At 43.7% G+C, this 14,921-nt stretch overlaps 1 protein-coding gene across 1 annotated transcript in view; it reads left to right on the top strand.

Moving 5' to 3' along the window:
* CACNA1D (calcium voltage-gated channel subunit alpha1 D) overlaps positions 1-14,921 on the top strand; it is a 247,120-nt gene that overhangs the window by 206,639 nt on the left and 25,560 nt on the right. The gene's annotated exons all lie outside the window — the stretch shown is intronic.

The following is a 14,921-nucleotide window of genomic DNA, read 5'->3' as shown; positions in this document are numbered from 1 at the left end:
GGACCACGGCTATCTTCCAATCATCTGGCACCTGGCCTGAGCACCACGAGAGCTCGTAAAGCCATGCCAAGGGCCCTGCAATAACCCCTGCTAGCTCTCTCAACACCCTGGGGTGAAGAGCATCTGGACCTGCTGATTTGAACATGTCCAGCCACTCCAGAAGCTCTCTAACCCAGTCCTCCCCAACCTGAAGTCTGTTTGTGACCAGTGGGATATTTTCTCCAGATTCTGAATTGTCTTTTTTATTTCTTTTCCTTTTATCCCCCCCATTAGAAATTAAAAACTCCGCCCAGCCCAGAGAGCATGCTGAACTCTCAGGGTTGCTCATTACTTCCTTTTCCTGCTTCCAGGTACATCTGGGATTTATAGTCCAAAGCTGCAGCCAGCACTAAGTTTTGGCAGGGCAGTTCTGTCCTTAGGGGAAGGTGAATTTAACGCCCTCTCCCTGGCCTCGTACCCCAGCTGTGATTTGCCTGGGGGGGCTGTGAGCCAGCCATCATTTCCCCAGCTAGGAAGCAGAGGGGTGGGGCAGACAGGGCTGAAAAGCATGCTGGGATTCTGGGGGACTCTGATTTAATTTAAAACAGGAAGGAATCTGGGACAGATGTTGCATAAACTGATTTGACCCAAATCAGTTAAGTCTGATATTACATTCAACCAGGTTCATCTCAGACTGGTTTCAGCCATTTTCAAACTGGTTTAGGTGCACTGAACTTCTGTTCTGTTACAGGTTTAAACCAGTTTCTGATCACTTAAACCATTTTGTGTATACTGGTTGTCCCTAGCCAAGATTTGCTAGTCTTCATAATGAGCTAAGATTTAATCTTTCAGTGCTGGGCTGGGTAATGGAAGGTTATATCTGCCATTTAAAGAGGTAGTGCAGCAACCTTTTAATCAGATCACACACAACTGCCTTTGAATAACAAACAAATGCAATTGAAAGATTGTTTTTATAATGCAGACATTGGTCACTTTGTATTTGAAAAGGTATGAGATCTTTATCTGTTGAGTAAACTGTGTGTTTGTGAAGGGTAGTGTCAAAAAGATGCAACTGCCCTGCATTCACTGTACTTATTATGGAGGGCCTCCTTTTATAATGATAAACCACAGCACAACTGGAATACAGGGAGAAAAGTCTCCCATAGGGTTGGAGTTAAGAAATGTCCAGAGGGAGAGAAAGAAAGAAGTTCTTAGTGAGCCAAAGCTGAATGAGGGAATTAGGTAGGGCTCTGTGCCATGGTTTAATGATGCTTGAGCTCAAATGGGAGGAGACCGCCAGTAGCTCCTCTTGTTTAACACTACAACACATGATGAAATTTGGGCTGGTTTATTGTTTTCACAGGTCCATAGTAAATGCTTCATGTGAGCAAAAGCCCTCTCCTGGCAAGCAGCTATTCCTGGGTGCACAGACTGTGAGAGGAAGGAGAAGGTCAGGAAGCTAAAGTCAGTCACACCACATAGCCCTTTGGATTCTTTGGCTAGGGACAGAAATCACACATTGACAGGTATAAGTGAGCAGAAACCAATTCAAATCTGTACCACAACAGGAAGTTCAGTACACATAAATTGCTTTCAAAATAGCCAAAATCAGTTTAAGATAAACCTAGACAGATGTAGTATCAGATTGAACTGGTTAAATCAGTTTATTGAAATTCTGTCCCAGATCCCCTCCAGATCAGGGCTGGATTAACCCTTTAGTGGGCCCTTGGCAGACAAACCCATGAGCCCCAGGCTGGTTGAGACCCCCTCCCTCCCCACCCTGGTGCTGCTGCCTGTGGGGAGTGGGGCTCAGAGCTGCTACTAGGAAGCAGCCACTGCAGCAGCAGGCTAGCAAAGGGGAGAGGAGGGGAAGAGAAGGGAAGGGAAGAGAAGAGAAGGGAGGCAGACGGGTCCATTCATGCTGCCACTGCAGAAGGAAGGACTGGGCCCCCCCCACACTCGGGGCTCTAGGCACATGCCTAGTTTGCGTATGCATTAATCTGCCCATGCTCTAGATTCAAATTAATTCCCACTCCCCCAGCATCCAAGGTTTTCTTGCACCTCCCCTGCAACGCGCCCCCCCTCCCCCCATTGCAGGATGGGTGGGCTGACCTTCGCCCAAGCTGTCTTTTCCAGCCAAGCAGGGAAGCATGCTCTAGAACCCCTCCAGCTTCTGGCCTGAGCCACTGCAGGCACATGGCTGCATTTCTGGAATCAAAAGTGAATGTCTGTTCACTTGCTTCTCAGTTCAACCTACGCAGCTTTGACTAACGTGTGAAGATTGAATCATTTCAGCCTCCGGCTTTTTGACTGTCTGTACTTAGCCTTAAAGTTCAGCTGTGAATTACTATTGATTTATCAGATTATTTCCTTTTTTTTCATTAGATCACCTTTTCTTCAGTATCTTGGGCATCTAATTGATTTGTAAATACAGGAGTATAATACTGGCTAACTCATATCCACCAGTAACTTTTCAAATTTTGTCTGTGGGAACTAAAAGTTACTTCACATCAATTAACCTAAATTAAGTCTACAGACCTAGAGTTTTATATTGGTGCTAAAATGTGGGTAAACAAATTGTAGTTAGGTTCAGTTCCTTTTCTGGGTGACCATTATGGGAATGTTTTCATTCTTTCTAAAATGCTTTAAGGCAATAAACAAGTGAGACTAATTCCCCTCATATTGGTTTCTTTATAGTGAGTTTTGGTGAAACTACTCTTTGTTCTATTTTCTGATAGTATCATGCACCCTCCTATTTGCACAGCACAACAGCAAACAGGTTACCCTGAAGCTGGGCAAAAGTTATCTCTGTGACATTAGTTTGAGAGATGTAATATAGTTCATTTTAACATCATTTGTAGTGATGGAAATTACTGTTGAGCTTGCCACTAGTAACATTGCTTTTAAAATAAACATTAAGTGGAGCATGAATTATTTTAATTATTTACATCTAACACTTAGAGTTGGGTCAATTAATTCAATACATTTTCCAAGGGAAAGTATTTATTTTATATCTCCATATGTATTTAAATATATGGTGTTTTTTGTAGGCAAACAATATTACATGGCGTGGGGCTATTATATAACATAAAACAAGTACACAAAACATTGATTGATTGATCTGAACTTAATCTCTGGGACATCTTTCAAGGCTAAACTAACTATACTACTTTGCATGAAATTGTTATAAGGACTATCGAATGCTGTGGTAACCTATAAAAAGCTCTAGTGGGCATCAGCTGAGGGGTTAATACATTGTTCAACCTCTATTTAATTGGGCTGCCAAGCTCATATTCTATTCACAGTAAGGCTTAGCTGAAGGGAGTCTGGATTTGACCGAGAGCACAGAGCCTTTGTGTAGCTATAGTGCAGCACACTGAGCATCAGTGCTACAAATAAGATGGGCTCCATGAAGACAAATAGTTCGGGAGAATCAAGACTTGACTACTATGTCTCTTACATTCACTGCTATAGTGTAGGTCCATTCAGCCTTTTTTTTTCCTGCATGACTTGTTATTTGAATTGTTTGGGTACTGAGTCTGATTTAGCATGAACTTAGGTTATTTAAGTTAAAGTAGCAGTGTCATTTTCCAAGTTTCTGTTCAATATGGTTTGCTGTAAAACATTTTGGTATGTTAGAAAGTCATGTACATAAGCTTAAAAAAATATAATTCATGGTTTTTGTGAACAAATCCTCAGTTTTATATTTGTTCTTGCAATTCTTTAAGACCTTGAAAAACTTAAGAATTTAAAGCTAATATTTATGTTGTAATTCAGATGTATTTTTGACTTGCATAGCAATATGTCCAAAGATCCAGCATCCCATTAAAATCTGAGAAGCAGAGCTTAAAGGTATATTTTAGCACTTTCATAATGTCTCTGTAAATTATATACCCAAAGGGTGCTGGGGTTGTGATTTTTAAATGGATAAAAAACTGTGAAGTATTTATTATTATTTTGAATGTTTGCTCTGGAAGCAGTTTAAAAATAAACTTAAATTGTGTCTTACATAGATTACATTATAACTCAAAATGTACTAACATGTTAGGGAGTGAAATTGTTTGTTTTGTTTTTAATGAAAGCCAAATTTACGTTTGGATAGAATTTCTTGAAAATGTCATTGGCTCTGGCATTTTGCAGGTATATTCTATATTGATACCTTCATAGTCTAACCTAAATACATTCTATATGTAGCCTAATATACCTTTAAATATATGAATAAGTTTTTGAGGTTGAACCTAGGTTATTTTATCGCTGACATTTTTTAATTAATTAAAATACCCAGTTCTTCCTTTTAATGAAGATAATTGATAAAAGGTTCCTCTTTAATTTCAAAGATTCACTGATTGAAAAAACAATTTGGTTTTCTGGTGTATGCTGTGTTTCTTTTTCAAGCATATTTGAACATGTTTTTTCATATGGAGACAGCCCGAATGATATATTAGTCATATGGCATTTTTTCTATTGATGGGCTCTGCAGGGTTAGCTTATTTCAGCATTTAAAAGAACATATGTTTGATCTGAGTGCTTATTTAAAGAGGGGCATCATTAGAGAATAAATTACTTTTGCCATCTTTTGAAAAACTGTAGGTACTATTACGCCTCATAAAGCACAGCTGCACTGAATTAGCATGTCATTTTTGAAGTCATGATCTTGTGCATTACTAAAAAACCCACAGAGGAGTTATCCTGATCCTATTATGTAATTATGTTGTTCATCACATTATATATGTCATTGATTTACTAACTAATGAGCAGATTGATCCAACAGGTCTTTCTTATATCAGAAGAAGTTGCGGGATTAAACTTAGGACAGAAATCTGAATAAATAACTTTCCTTTTTGCAACTTTATAGCAAAAACTCCAGGTAGTAAGACAATCAAATAAAAAAGCCCCAACCCCTCAGGAGTAAGTAACGCATGTTGCCCTTTCACAACAGTATGAATAATTCAGTGGTGCGGTTTGATTAATTATATTGTTATCCCTATAGTGACATGATAGCAAGTCTCTAAAATTCTCTTCCCCATGTTTTATTATCAGTTTTCAACTATTCTTTTGTCCAAGAATTTATGCAGCACCTGAAATAAAAGCATGTGATGGAAATGTGTATCTTGCTAAAAAGCATAAGGTAACTGCAGCATAAATACTAGAACGTTCCCTACTAGAACAAAAGGATTCTTTTTTTAGAACTATGGAGAACTCTGCATCTTTGGTATAGCAGTTTTGTATATGGTAAATGCTAATATTTGTGCTGGATTTAAAAGTTAAGCAGAGGAAAATTAAAGCCAAATCATTTTACAGTCTGAATGATCTTAAAATGATTGACTGATACCCTATTAGAACAATAATGCTCTGCCTTCCATAGCATTGGTGTACACTAGGAAAAATTACACAACAATGAGGTGACTTGGATATCAAACCAATTCAAGTAATGATAGAATCAACCTCAGTTCTTTTCAAATTATTTTTTTACCTTGATGACTTAAAATGAGTTTTTCCTAAAGCACTATAGAAAAAAGCCTGAGAACTGGATCTTGCCACATTTGGGCCAATTTGTGGTGCTGGAATGACACAAGTGCCCTTAAAGCTTCTTTTAAGGCAATGATACCTCCTGACATGGGAGTGCTATGGGGCTGTAAATCTGGTATGAAGGCTAGAAACATATTATGGTCTCAGACACCCCCAGCAATCTTCATAGGCAAAATGGCCCCCTATAGCAGTATCACAGACTGGTACAGCAATTTAGAAAAGCATTTAGCTTCCAACTATCTTGCAGATGAGCAAAAGAAGAAAGGGAAGTTTGATTCATTTTTTCTGCTCCTGGGGTGCATCTACCCAAGACCCTTTACTGCATATTAGATTAAGCTAATACATAGTAAAGCATCACCATCTATACATGCATTTCAATTATTGCACGATAAATTTAGTCTAATGCACCATTTGCTATTACCAGTACATACAGGTACTAGCACACTTTCAGACCTAGACCAAGAGCAATTTGCTTCTGATCAGCCCAGGCAGCAGGGGCCACGACTGCTGCCTGGCTAAACCCTGGTCTCCACCAGGCAGAGGGAGCTGTTCTGGCTCCAGAACAGCTCCCTTCCAGGTACGCAGAGATCGGGACTGGCCCTGATCTCTGCATGGCTGGGGAGAGAGCTGCCCTGGAGCTAGGACAGCTCCTTGCCCCTCAGGCCCATGTCTTTCCCCTGTGACCTTTGTCAGTCCAGGGCTGGCATCCAAGGGATCTTGGAGGTCACCCTGGCTGCTGCAGGGGGCAGAGTAGGGCAGGATCATCTCTGTACTGAACTGCTCCCAATTGGTACACATTCAGATGCATGCTGGGCGCAGTTTAATGCACCTGAATTTTCTGTGTAGAAAATTCAGGTGCATTAATTGCATGTGTAGACATGTCCCTTGTATAGTTCTCATGAGCTACGCCTGAACACACTGGTGCTGTGAGCCCTAAATACGATTTAGAGTTCGAGTCTACTGTTGCAGGACTACATTTTTTAGGGTTTGATTTGCAGGACTGTGACTCAGGCTTGTGCATCAGTATGTATTATACAACTACTTCTAATCAATCTTAAATAGCTTTTATTTGAGATAAAAAATAGCCTTCTAGAACCACATGCCAGCAAACATGGCCAAATCCGTGTATTGGCCAAATCTGTGTATGCATCCCCAAAAACATATGGATATATATTGGTCTATTTGTGAAGAGAGCTGTGCAAAGCCGCCTCAGGTAACCTATTCTATGTTTGGAAAAGATATTGTAGCTACATGTAGTGAATGTCACTAGGTTATATGATAGAGGTTAAAATGTGTATGTCCTCCCAGGCCCATTAAGCACATTTCATCATGATCCTATATACTTCCTGTCAGAGGCAGTGTGAAGAGCAAGCTCTTATTTGATGCTACAAGGGAAATGCTGTGAGTTAGCTACTCTGCAATAAGTACTATACAAAATGATTTAGTGCCCTTCATATCACTTTGTTTTAATTATATCTGTAAGCAAAAAGTCTGTGAAGTATACAAAAAAGGATTACTCTTCTGGAATACAAAACTATATATATAGTTCAGTTGGTTAGAGTACAGTGCAAATAATACTAAAGTCACAGGTTTGATCCATGGTTGGACTAAATGATCTCTTGAGGTTCCTTCCAGCCTTACTTCTGTATGATATAATAGATGGTACCTCGCTCTGTAACAAGTATTGACTAGAATGAATAACCATATATTGGAAAGTCTGTATTGGCAGCAAGCTTCTTCCAGGCAAATTAATAGCAAAATGTTTTTGGTTTACAGATCTTTGATTGCTTAGAAATTTTTAAGCTATGACTCACAGTATTAAGTCAAGCCCTGGTTCCTAAAGAATTTAACTACTGTTGCAGAAGACACTGACTAATATCTGGAGATTTGTCATGTAAAACAGCTTTATTACATAATGGCACGTTTACAAATGCTATTAGCATGCAGCAATAAACTGGAACACATATTGTGCCAGTGTTTATTGCTCCTGGGCACTGGGTTTACACGTGTACCTAGGACAGGAGCGAGTTGGAACAGCTGTGGCTGGTGAGGGGCCAGGGGTTCAGCTTGCCAACCCGGGGCTGCTTTGATCTGGCTCAGTGTGCTGCAGAGGAGCTGGCTGGGGCATGAGGGTGCTCCAGTGTGGAACTAGCCAGCAGGCAGCCCTGACACTGAAGGACCCTTGTGCCCCAGCTAGCCCTCAGCATCTAGACGTGCAGTGCTGTGGAGAAAAAACTCTATTTTGTATTTGTATTTTCCTGATGTAGAGTTATTTAGTTTCCTGAAGCTGAATAGGGCTGCACATGTAGACTCACCCACAGAAACTTGTATACAGCTGTTTACAGTAAGAGGTAACAGTGGCTAGCCTGCAACTTTTCTGCTACCCGTAAGTGCCCACGGACTTCACCAGACCGTCTCCAGGGAGGTTGCATTCTGTCCCATGTGTGAAGACTTTGTCACACCAATACTTCAATGGGATTAAATTCCTGCCCTTGGGAAAAATCTCAGCTTTTGTTAAGTGATACTAGTGCCCCTTCACTGAGGGTGGACTTTTATAACTAGGGGAAAATGGAACCTGTTACCACCCATGAGAGATGCATGTGGGTGTGTGATGGCAGATGCTGGCTTCTGGTTTCTATTAATACCATTTTGGGATTTTTTTTATTCAGAACATTCCTTTTGATCCTTCTAGACAGAAGGGGACAATAAATGTGATTGTGGAGAGATAACTGTAGTGGCTCCAGGAAAATTAAATTTGAGGAAATTTCACTTTGTGGGGAAATCCTTTCAACTCCCACCCACATGTTTTAATTCAGGCTTATACAGCGTGTCTGTCTGACCCTCTCCTAGTCCAAGCTGAGGCCTCTGAGTCTGCTGCCAGCTTTGGGGGTCATAGACTTGGCACTTTAAGTTCAGACAAAGATGATGCTGTTAGATCCTGTGGTCCACACTTTGATCCCTGCTGCCGCTCCATTGTGTTAGATACATTACATGGAAATTATTATTGCTAGAGAAATGAAAAACCAAATGGTCATTTGCTCCTGAGCAAGTAGTAAACAATTCAGGAAAGAAGTCTCTCTCTCTAGGCATCATGTCCAAACAGGACTTTGGTGACCATGATCTTCCACAGATCTCTTTAAGGCATACAGAATCCAGTGTCAATAAATTCATCCATTTATAGACTCTTCACACAAGTCAACCGCTGTCTTCCATGGTTTCTCCTTTTTTCAGTCTTTCCAGTTACGACCAGACTTTCAATTTCCTTTCCATTTCAATTTCCAAACTTCCAGGAAAGCAGTGGAAAATAAAATTAAAAGTATCTGAGATTAGATTCAATCATTATTAACAGAAGAATGCTCCTTTTCTTGACTAGCATACTTTTTGATGGGCATATACGTGCAGTGGCTTGCCAAAATCTCATCCAGAGGAAATAGTTTTGCTGCCTAATTGCCAGTCCTGAAATCTTGTGTTTCCACTGCCTGGAGGTTTAGAGAGTCTGGTCACTGTGATACCTTTTGTGGTGTCTTTTTGCATTGCTCACCAGGAGGGGTGTAGTTAGTGGTGTGAAAAGGCTTCAGAAGGGGACAGTGAGATTATATACAAGATTAACCCCAAAGAGGAAAACAGCAGTCTGCATCTCCTGCTCGCATCTCCTGCTCCTACCAATACCAAATAGTAAAACTAACTGTGGTCTGGCTGTGTGGGTGTCTCTAACAAAGTGTAATTTGAATTAGGAGGATTATATCCTCCCTAAGACCTAATTAGTTCTACTCTTAGTTTAGATATATATTCTATTGCTACATATTTGCCCACAGTTTTGCTCTTTTATTTAAGAATTGGCTCACTGAAGCAGGAGCTGGCTTGCTGACGTGAAATATTCTTCAAATATAACATGGCAGTGCTTGTCAACATTTTCAGACTCAAAGAACCCCTGCTAGACTGAAGACATCCTTTGGACAATGTCAGCTTTTAGTCTTCACTTGATTTTTGACTACAGAAAATTAATAGAGCAATTTTTCTATTGCAAAGAACTCAGGCCAAAAAAGGTCATAATACTTTTTACCACTATGGATTTCTAGTTTAAAGCTCTGGATTTATCTTGTGAATCATACTTGCCCACCTAACAGTGCTATTATAGCATGGCATTTTGCAGCACCTCTGAAAGAATCTCAAAGCACGCCAGAGTGAAGCAGCATGCTGGTTGAGCTGTTGGCTAATTGAGTTTAAGGTCTCCAGTAACCCTCAGTTACAGCACTGCAGCCTAGTCATTCATCCTCCAGTCTGTATTTGTGCATGCAATTATTCCATCTTAAGTGCAGGACTTTGCACTCGTTCTTGTTGAATCTGATATGACTGATTGCAGACCACTTCTCCAGTCTATGCAGGTCATTTTGGCCCTACTTTCCAGAGTATCTGCCATTCCACCTAGCTTGGTGTCATCCACAGATTTGCTAAGCATGGACTCAGTCCCATCATCCAAATGATTAATGAAGATATTAAACAATGCCAGATCCAGTACAGACCCCTAGGGTGCCCCACCTGATACTCCTCCCAAGTAGACATTGAGCTGTTAATGATTACTTGTTGACCATGATGATCCAACCAGTTATGTATCCACCTTACAGTACTTCTGTCAAATTTGTATTTTCTTAGCTTGCTAATGAGGATAGCAAGGCTTTTGACACAGTTTTTCATGGCAAAGTCAAAATATATCACATTAATTGCTCTCCCTTCATCCATAGAGCCTGCCACCTTATCACAGAAAGAAATCAGGTTGGTCAGGCATGATCTGCTCCTAGTGAATCTTTGCTGACTGTTCCTTTTTTCTCCTGAAAGTGCTTCACAGTGGATTCCTTGAGTACCTGCTCCATGATCTTTCTGAGTATAGAATTTGGGCTAATTGGTTCCCTAGATCCTCCTTCTTCCTTTTTTAAAAGGATGGGAATTATGTTTGCTCTTTTCCAGTTATCCAGAACCTCTGTGAGATCTCAAGAGGTTAGAACCCAGTGATTCTGAAACTACCTCAACCAATTCCTTAAGTACCTTAGGTTGTATCTCATCCAACCCTGCTGACTTGAAAGCTTGTGTAAGTAATCCCTAACACAGGAGTGCTCAACCTCTGGCCCATGGTATCACATTTGACTTGTGGGGTACCCGATTGGTCAGGAAATTTGGTGTCAGGGGAGTGATGGCCATTAATACGGTCACCCTGCCCCCTTGCCAAATTCCCAAGCCCCGTACACCTGATTAGAGCCAGGCTAGGTCCTCTTCACCTTCATGGTCAGGTTGGGGCTGGGCCATGCCCAACTTCCCCCATGAGGTAGAGCAATGCCTCCTTTCCCACAGGGCACCCCCTTCTCTGCCCGCCATGAGGCTAGGCCACGCCCCATTCCACCCCACAGGGCCAGGTTGGAGCTGAGATATGCCCCCTCCCCCTGCAGGGCTGAGCCATGCCCTCTTCACCCCACACCAAACCAGGTTATGCCCCTTCCCCCTCCCCTGCCCATGTGGCTGGCTGACACCCCCTCCCCCAGCTGTGGGGCTGGGCTTAAGCCAGGCTGCACCTACTCCCTGCATGTGGCTGGATGGTGCCTGTCACATCAACCCTGGGCACTGGATTAGTCAAACCAGGCACTGCCCATCTGGCTGGTCAGGGAAAAAGGTTGAGCACCACTGCCCTAACCTGTTTTGTCCATAGAGCCATGGCATCTGTCTGGGGGCTCTCCACAGGTTGGAAAATTTGGTAGCTGTGGAGTGGCAGTTAGATTGGAGCCAGGACAACATGTCCCTCATTCCACACCCCTTCCCCCACCCCTCTGTTGCCTGATCATGGCCACCCTTTGTGGGTGGATTGGAGCCACCCCCTCCCTCTCACAGCTAAATTGAGGCCAGTTCTGCATGCTGGATTGAGCACATGGCCATTTGGCCAAGGGGTAGAAGGGCATGTGCTCTGGATCTGCACAAAATGGGGTGGGTGGGGATGGGGCTGCACTGGGCTGTGTTCTGGGCAGGTGGTGGGTGCTATGGTGAATTTTCAGGTGACTACAGTTGCCCCCATAGTCCCCGCTCCACTGCCCACCCCACCCTGATCTGGGGGCACATGTCCTCCCGTGCCATCCCACTGCTTGCCCAGCTGGGGCAGGATGGGCATAAGGTGGAGGTGCTGCACTGTCTCCAGATAAGTGGCATGCAGCGGTGGTAGCTTTAGAAGCAGTGGTGGGAACCGCCAGTCGAGCTGCCAGATGAGCAGTGAGCAGCAGTGGGAGCTACTGCCCCCTCCTCCCTGTGCTCACCCAGCCCCGGCTGGGCAGTGCTTGCCTCAGTCCCAGTCCCTCCCTCACTGCAGGGGATGTTGATCTGTCACCACCCTATGCCCCTTCCCTTCCATCTCCCCTTCCACCAACCCCCCTTTTGTAACATTTTCTATGGGAAAATTGGTTCCAAGTTATGATCTAAGATGTGGTTTTCTGACTGGTTCTTGTATTGCTATTGATTTGCATTACCTGGACACATAATTTAGATGTTTCCAAGACATGCCAAATTTTGACAGATATTTATTCACCCTTGTTCTTTTCAGCTGCATATTATAAACATGTAAAGAAAATTAATTCAAGTGAATTATTGACTTCTTTATGTCAGTGAATAAGCAAGCAAAGACAATGAAGAGGTATTGTCCTTCATTGTATAGCAGTACATGTCTGTTTGGAAAAAGTAATTTACATTTTAGCTATATGAAAGCTAAGACTACATGTTAACCCAGACTGGGAAAATATGCTGAGGGAAGACTTGTCCAAAGATAACAAATTTCAAATTTGTTTGTCCATGAGGCAAATACAGTGGTCCCAATTTTTTTTTACCAATATAACTAGTGCACTGCAGGACATAATAATTAGAATGAAATCCAATGGTACTGTAATGAGCTAAGCAGGCATGAAAAACTTCCATGTCTTCTACACTTTTGATGGCATGCAGAAAGGCGTTGAGTTGCGGAAGTTAATGTTTCATTTCAGCTTCAGATGATAGTATCCAGGATTGAATGCACATCCTTCAGACTGACATGCAGATTATATTTCATATAGCATTTGCACAGAAATGTGTTTTGGGGTGGGCAGACAATATATTTCTCCTTGTATATGTTAGCAAAGCACAGATTAGCTCAGAGGCAGGTGAAATATGGCCCATGGGCTGGATCGGCCTGCCAGGCCATTTTATCTAGCCTGCAGGGCCCCTAAAATTTTTAGAAAATTAATATTTATCTGGTCCTGGCTGCCTGTCAAAGTTGACAGAAGCAAGGGGCAGTAGGACCCAGGGGAAGCCACCAGCAGAATCAAGCAGCTACAGAAACAAGGCCCATGGCCCCACCCCCCTACCCACAGCCAGAAGCCCTGTGCCGAGCAGAAGCTTCTGGCCTGAGCCCCTGGGGCTGTTTCTGCCTCCCTGCACCAGAGGGTAATTTAGATAAGTGGGAGGGTAGGCAGAGGAGGACCACAGGCAATCAACCCTGTCCTTAGTGTCAGGCTGAGCTGCCTTCTGCTGTCCTGCACTGCAGCTGAGAACCTCATGGTGCTGGAGTGGCCAGGGGGTTGGACAGGAGCATCAGCAGCTGCAGGCAGGGAAGCTGTGAAAACGGCAGCAGGCAGGGGGAAGAGGCTGCAAGCAGGAATGTGGAACTCAGTGACAGCTGGGCAGAAATGCCGGGTCCATGCTGGTGCACCAGGGCCAACAGAGGCCCAGAGTGTAGTGGCAGGAGCACAGGGCTGTGCTGGCAGGGGCTCTAGAGCTGGGCAGGCTCCCCCTCTCCCTGCTGGCACAGCCCGGCGTGGCTCCATAGAGTTCTGCCAGCCCACGCCCTGCACTCCTGCCACCCTCTGTGGGCCCTGGACTCCTGTCCAGCTATCGCTGCACTCCTGCCCATTCACTACCACTTCTGCCTGCCCGCCGCAGCCATTTCCCTGCCGCTGCCACTGTTCCCCTCCACCCACCACCAGTTGCTTCAGCACCACGTAGTTCCCAGCTGCAGCACTGGGCTGCAGGATGCAGCAGGAGCCTTCCTGGCCCCTGAAATTCTTGACATCTTCTAGCCAGTTGGTATGGGAGGCACCCTTGTCCACTTAGGGCTTTTGGAGCTAATCAACAGGTAGCTGGTAATGTCCCTCCCATTCCTTCCTTGGAAAAAGCTGTTTAAGAAGAGCTTGAACTAATGAGAGAGGCTTTTGTGTGGTTTGACTGCTAAATGCTGTCAATTCCCTGGGGTGCTAAATGGTGCTAAATGCTGTCAACTCCCGTGTAACTCCCTGCTGTGTAACTAAATGTTGTTATTAACTCCCTGCTCACTCCCTCACTGGTCAGGAACAGCAAGGGTGGTGGTGGGGAGCATGTCTAATCAGAGCATCTGGCCAGGCTATGCCCCACCCTCTGCTCAGCACTGCAGCAGAGAAGGGAGCGCTGTTCTAGTACCCCCCGGCATCTAGCCTGAGCCACTGCAGGCCTGCATTTCTTCAGTCCAGAGGGGATGTCTGTACAATTACACACTGGTTTAGCGTAGCCAGGTTAGACTAACCTGCAAAGATTGAATCAATTCAAGCTCAGACTATTTGAAAGGGTGAGACTTACATGGCTTGTAGGTTTACTTTACCAGCACTGGCTTTTTACCACCTTCCTCTCTCTTCCTCATCATCTTTCAGAGCATCCTTAATCCTGTTACTGTAACTGGGGATGTCCCTTTACTTCCTGTAGGAAAGGAAAGGTGGCAGACATCTTCATCTTTTATTCTTCTCATTGAAATAATACATTTTAAGGAGATTATTCATTTTTGTGTTTCAGTGGTCTCTGGCAGGATGCTATTTCCATAAATATATTGTACCAAGAGGTTGATTCAAAGGCACTTAAAATCATTGAGAGTCTTTCCATTGACCTCAGTGGGTTTTCAGTTAGGCTTTGTGCTCAGCAGAGTCATACTAATATAAGCATGATGGCTTTAAGGGAGCAGAATAAACCTATAAATATTCAGTTCTGTAAGGTGATGCAGCTGGAGTACTGTGTTCAATTCTGGGTGCCGCACTTCAAGAAGGATGTGGAGAACCTGGAGAGAGTCCAGAGGAGGCCACTCGTATGGTTGGGGGTCTCTGTGGCCAGCCCTATGGGGAGAGGCTGAGGGACCTGAATCTCTTCAGTCTCCACAAGAGGAGACTGAGGGGGGATCTTGTGGCTGCCAACAACCTTATCAGGGGCCACCAGCAGGGACTCAGGGAAAGTCTGTTCACCAGGGCCCTTCTTGGAGTCACCAGGAACAATGGCCACAAGCTGAGGGAGGATAGGTTTAGGTTGGATATTAGGAAGAACTACTTCACTGTAAGGGTGGCCAGAGCCTGGAATAGGCTTCCCAGAGAGGTGGTGCTCTCACCTTCCCTGGA

The sequence above is a fragment of the Crocodylus porosus genome, unplaced genomic scaffold (genome assembly GCF_001723895.1).
Source record: "Crocodylus porosus isolate Cpor-Errol unplaced genomic scaffold, CroPor_comp1, whole genome shotgun sequence".
NCBI classification, from domain to species: Eukaryota; Metazoa; Chordata; order Crocodylia; family Crocodylidae; genus Crocodylus; species Crocodylus porosus.
This window is presented reverse-complemented; position numbering and strand designations above follow the sequence as displayed.